Genomic DNA, 5,699 nt, shown 5'->3' with positions numbered 1-5,699 from the left:
CAGGTCTAAAATATTAGTCATGTAGTCAGGAGAAACCTAGTCAGATGAACCAGACATTGGTTTATCCTGAGGCATTCTTATCCACCATTTCTGATACTTTCTTCCATATGGAGACTATTCCAGGCCCTATCCATACTCAGTTTCTCTTTTGCAGGAATGGCCTACCTGATTGGTGAGGTTGGAAGGAGAAAAGTGGTGTTGCATGGCCTAGGCTCTTAAAGTAATCTTCCCATTGGGAGCACTGTTCAGCTCTGCCCTCAGGGGTGTGCATTTCTTCCTTTTTTGTGTGTCTCAAATGCTCACCAACTATTCCTATGTTAATGCTTCAAAATGCTTGTGTCTTTATTGCTCCCTCCATCAATACACTCTTGCCCCATGTGTGTGCTGTAGACCAACTAAGAAATATGAAAAAAAAAGGTTAACAAGAATACATCATAGATAGATAAGGGCGCCATTTTGAAGGGGCCGCGGGAGCCGTGGTGTCGCTGCTAGGTTTGGTGGGAAGGTCTGTTCTCAAGTCAACGCTTTTTGTCGTCGCCATGTCCGGAGGTGGTGTGATTCGTGGCCCGGCAGGGAACAACGACTGTCGCATCTACGTGGGTAACTTACCTCCAGACATTCGAACCAAGGACATTGAGGACGTGTTCTACAAATACGGCGCTGTCGCCACATCGATCTCAAGAATCGCCGCGGAGGACCACCGTTCGCCTTAGTTGAGTTTGAGGACCCGCGAGACGCAGAAGACGCGGTGTATGGTCGCTAAGGCTATGATTACGATGGATACCGTCTGCGGGTCGAGTTTCCTAGAAGAGGCCGAGGCGGCGGTGTGGGTGGAGGTGGTGGAGCACCGGGAGGCCACTATGGCCCCCCATCCAGGCGATCTGAAAACAGAGTGGTTGTCTCTGGACTGCCTCCAAGTGGAAGCTGGCAGGATTTGAAGGATCACATGCGTGAAGCAGGTGATGTATGTTACGCTGAAGTTTACCGAGATGGCACTGGTGTCGTGGCGTTTGTACGGAAAGAAGATATGATCTATGCAGTTCGAAAACTGGATAACACTAAGTTTAGATCTCATGAGGGAGAAACTGCCTACATCCAGGTTAAAGTTGATGGGCCCAGAAGGCCAAGTTATGGAAGATCTCGATCTCGAAGCCGTAGTCCTAGCAGAAGCAACAGCAGGAGTCGCAGTTACTCCCCAAAGAGAAGCAGAGGATCACCACGCTATTCTCCCCGTCATAGCAGATCTCACTCTCGTACATAAGATAATTGATGACACTTTTTGTAGAACCCATGTTGTATACAGTTTTCCTTTACTCAGTACAATCTTTTCATTTTTTAAATTCAAGCTGTTTTGTTCAGAATGGGCTAAAGTGTTGAATTGCATTCTTGTGTAATATCCCCTTGCTCCTAACATCTACATTCCCCTCATGTCTGGTAAATTGTATTTTAAGTGATGTCGTAGACAGGATTGTTTAAATTTAGTTAATTCTCCATTCTCTTCAGACTGTGATATTTTGCAAATGTTTATTCTGCTCTGGTTTGTGTGAACGGGGATGTTAGGGGTGTTTGTGGTTATGTTACCTGGGTAAGCTCTTATGTTTATCTTGCTTTCCATGTGTCTTTCTGTAGACATATCTGAAGAGCTGGATAAGAATGCTTTGGATTAAGGATTGTGGAGCACATTTCAGTCATTTAAGGATTGTCAAAAGGAGGATTGAGGAGGATCAGATCAATAATGGAGGCAATGGTATGACTCCAAGTGCTATTGTCACAGATGAAATTGTCAGTATTAACCTTATACTAAAAGGCAAGCATTAAAAATGATATATATGCATCTACCTTAAAACACTTGCAAACTTCTTATGCAGTTATCTTTACCTACAATTGCTCTGCTCTTTAAACCTTGGCAATTGTGGAAAAATTATATTGCCCATTTGTAACAGTTTATTTTGCTCCCTTCCCCCCTTTTTTGTTTTAATAGGGACTAATGTGGGAAGAACTGGCTAATTTGTCACAGTGCTTAGTTACAACTGTTAATGTGTGACCTGCTGTTGGTGTACATGTGTGCAGGAAGCCACCCATTGTCTTCACTATCAGAGAAGTGTGGACAGGGATCCCAGAAGGCTGGTGACCCTTGAGCCCTGGCAAAGGTCAGAGCTATGCACCCACTGTTTAGTCGAGACAATGGTAGCTGAAGCAACTTCCCCACCAGACAGTCATGTAAATCCTTACTGATAAGATAGTCTGCCTGTTACTGAAAATGGCCCACCTAAGGGCTATAGGTGTGTCCCAAATTGAATAAAAGGATGGCAAGGCCTGAGCACAGGTGGAGTCCTTCCTCTTGAGCTGGGCTCCCACCTGGTCCCCCAATATTTCCAAATTATCATTTCTTGTCTCGTCTCTTTCATTTGTGTGTGGCCCCTCTTCCAGAGCCTGAACTCTGAACCACGTGGGACGTGGTTCATCTTCACACCTGGCGCCTCAACGGACCTCTGGAGGAGAAGACTTCGCCTAGAGTGAAAAACAAAGGTTTCACCAGCAAGGTGGGGAAAAAAAGATTTCACCGGCCCTAACCGGTGTGGCTCAGTGGATAGAGCGTCAGCCTGGGGACTCAAGGGTCCCAGGTTCGATTCCGGTCAAGGGCATGTACCTTGGTTGCGGGCACATCCCCATTGGGGAGTGTGCAGGAGGCAGCTGATCAGTGTTTCTAACTCTCTATCCCTCTCCCTTCCTCTCTATAAAAAATCAATAAAATATATTTTAAAAAAAAGATTTCACCAGATAGGTGGAGACACCATATAGGTGGGGAATTTCACCGCACGCAAAGCTCATGGTCAGCTGCAGAAATCACTATCTGTAAGTAGGGTGGGAACATTTCTTTAACCAGGCTAATGGGGCAGAATTCGGTTTTAAAGTAAACTTTATTATATACTTTTGGTTTGCATGTTTAAGGAATTAAAGTTTCAGAAGTTATTCTCTTACAGTTTTTGCTTGATGTTATAGAACATATCCCTTTGTTTCTGAAAGAAGGTACATTAGATTTTTAGTGTTGGGAAAAAATTGGTCAAAATTTGAAAAAAGCTCAGCGGCAGGGAAAAAACTTGCCTCCAAACTGTTTCTCCTTGTGAAACACGGTATTTCATTTGCTAGAGCCTTTTAGAGAGGCTAAGGAGGATAAATCTCCTTCCCTTGCTAAATCTCCTTCCGCTCCTAAAGAGGAGCAAAAAACAAATTGGAGGAATGGCCTTCATGGCCCCCTCCACCTCCATGTCCTAATCCTGAAATGTTTAATTCGCCATTAATAGAATCAACTGTGCAAAGAGCTATCTGAGAAGGATTACAGGAGAAATTATGAATAATATTTCTTAGCTCCTTATGATTGGTATTCTCTGGCTTGTGCAACTCTGGATGGAGATTATTTACTATGGAAGGGAGAATTTTTGGAGAAATGATTCGAGCATGTCAGAATGTGGGGTCAGGCACTTTTCAAGCAAATTTACTCGCTGCCGCTGTAACAGTGAGAAATAAAAGGTGTTATAATTGTGGAAAAACAGGACAAAAAATTACTAGATCTTTTGGCATTCCTATAAAATAGGCACCCACTCTCAAGAGTGTTATTAAGTCTCATTTTTGCCATGTTTTTATTTTGTAGTCCATCATTTAAAATTTAGACAAATGAAACATTTCCCAGAATTTAGGGATGCATCTGGGATTTCTGTACCTGTGAATAGAAAAGCAAGCTTAAGAAAATGCTCATGCTCCGCCCAAATTGGGGTGACTTCTTGAGCCCCAATCTTTTCACGGATGCTACAGAATAAACCAGACTGTTTTTTCTTTAAAAAGATGGCAAAATGACACAAGGAAAATATACAGGCTGTATTTAGGCAATAGGATTAATGCTTCCATAATAATGACAGTTCTTGAATAATAATGTATCGCATTACAAGGTTGCCTCCCAAATCTTGGAGGCACTCCTGCTTTTATAAAATGAAATAATACTTTAGCATTGAAGCCAATAAAAGTCAATAAGTTATCTCTGTTACAGTATTTACCAAAAGAAAATGCCTTGAACAGTAATTAGCTTTGAAATCTTAAAGTTGTTAGAACATAAATAATAAAAATAACTAAAAGAATTTGTGGTAAAGCTTTTCAGTAATAATATATCAATGATAAAGGGCCAGTCGCTCTTCTCCATGTAAAAGCGGAGAAGCCGCCAGCGGCAACGTGTTATCTCTTAGGAAAAATGTGGCAGTTTTAAAATTCCCCTCCCCCTGCCTTCTTGCCAGAAACATAGGTTTCCAAAGCCTTTAGTAACTTAAGACTTTAGACCATTGCTAAATTAAATAATAAAAATTATTGGACATCTGGGTATTTTAAAATAGCAAGATACTAAAATATTAATCTAAATTTGCCTCATATGAAAAATCTAGAGGATAGAATTTGATCTATTAATTGAATATGCCTTGTATTTTATTTGAAATATATCTTTAAAAATGTAAAAGTACTATTAATTTGAGAAATGCTAAGTATTTAACTTGCTACCTGAAATTAGAAGCTTCTAAGGAAAAGCATAGAAAATAAATTTCCTCCAATAAGATGGAAAGAGACTCTCTCAGAACTATTCTGAAGTTAATAAATGTCTACACCCTGTTTTTCCCAGTAGGAAGCATGCCTCTGATTTATCTTCATAGAAGATTCCCCCAGACAAAGGGAGGTAGAGGCAACTAGAAAAGACCCCAGCCCATTTTTATTTTTATTTTTGAATAGTCCATTGGGAATATACTGAAATTCTAGAGAGGGGAAATTCCCGAACCAGGGACAAAAGACACTGCTTTGGTAATTTTTAATGCTGGACATTCTCTGGTGTAAACTTTTAGTGTGTTCTGCGTGCCTGTATAAGAATAGTGATGTTTTTGTGTCTCTTTGTTGTTGTTTAATTTATTTAAATAAGAGGCAAGTCCCGCTTTGGGGAAGCCTAGTTATGTGTGGTGGGGTTGAAAGCATGAGAGAGATTGCAAGAACGTCCCAGCAGCTGCCAAGAATTCTTAATCTTGGGGGCTCTTCTTGCTCTCCCTCTCAGGGTTCAGCCACCAGAAACAGCTAGTGAGATTTCTGTCTGTTTGTCTGCAATATAATTGTGGCTGTCTATCTTTTTTAAAAAATATATTTTATTGACTTTTTACAGAGAGGAAGGGAGAGGGATAGAGAGTTAGAAACATCGATGAGAGAGAAACATCGATCAGCTGCCTCCTGCACACTCCCCACTGGGTATGTGCCCACAACCAAGGTACATGCCCTTGACTGGAGTCGATAAAATATATTAAAAAAAAAAAAAAAGATTACCAGGAACATAGGAGTGGATTCCTGCCCCAACCAAACTGCACTTGTGTGGATTTTTTTAATTCAACTTAACTAGAAGCCTGATGCATGAAGATTCATGCTAGAATGGGCTTTCCTTTCCCTGGCTGCCAGCACCACCTTTCCACTCTGTCCCAGCTCCTTTCCACTCAGGCCCCGGAGCTGCCTCTTTCCACTTGGGAGCCACCTCTTTCCGCTCCAGCCCTGCCTTCCCACACTGCCCAGAGGCCCTAAGAGACCAGGGGTGGGGTAGAACGCCTGCATCGTTGCAGCCCCTGTCACTCGAAGCCTGTGTATGCAAATTAACCGCCATATTTGTTGAGTTAATTTGCATATCACTC

The 5,699-nt window shown here is 41.8% G+C and overlaps 1 pseudogene across 1 annotated transcript; it reads left to right on the top strand.

Moving 5' to 3' along the window:
- Positions 1–539: 539 nt before the first annotated feature.
- Positions 540–1,261, top strand: LOC308239731 (serine/arginine-rich splicing factor 1-like; annotated as a pseudogene). Its single transcript has one exon. The product of its transcript is annotated as a serine/arginine-rich splicing factor 1-like (transcript).
- Positions 1,262–5,699: the final 4,438 nt, after the last annotated feature.

This window comes from Plecotus auritus (assembly GCF_963455305.1).
Source record: "Plecotus auritus genome assembly, chromosome: X".
Classification (NCBI taxonomy): domain Eukaryota; kingdom Metazoa; phylum Chordata; class Mammalia; order Chiroptera; family Vespertilionidae; genus Plecotus; species Plecotus auritus.
Note: the sequence above shows the minus strand (reverse complement) of the source record. Positions and strands in the feature narration are given on the sequence as shown.